The following is a 355-nucleotide window of genomic DNA, read 5'->3' on the forward strand; positions in this document are numbered from 1 at the left end:
CTAATTAAAAACCGGTGTTCTCTGTAGAACAGACGTGCTTAACTGTCACTTCTCAGTCCCTCCCTCGAGAAGGCGGTTTTAGCTGCTGCCTTGTAAGAGGACTGAGGTTCCGCCGGCCCCGTAGGAAGGGGGCATGGCGAACCGGGGCGGCCCCGGCGGGGGGGCCCCCACCCTGCGAGCACAGGGAGCCCCGGGACAGCCCCAAAATGGCTCTCGCCGCCTCAGCCGGGCGCCCCGCGCGGGCGGGCCACGCTGCCCCTTCCGGGAAAGCCGGAGGAGGAGGCGGGTGGCGCGCATGCGCTGCGGGCCGGGCGGGCGGGGCACAGGCGCTGGCGGGGCAAAGGCGCTGGCGAGG

The sequence above is a fragment of the Haliaeetus leucocephalus genome, unplaced genomic scaffold (assembly GCF_000737465.1).
Source record: "Haliaeetus leucocephalus isolate CR32 unplaced genomic scaffold, Haliaeetus_leucocephalus-4.0 Scaffold605, whole genome shotgun sequence".
Taxonomy (NCBI): domain Eukaryota; kingdom Metazoa; phylum Chordata; class Aves; order Accipitriformes; family Accipitridae; genus Haliaeetus; species Haliaeetus leucocephalus.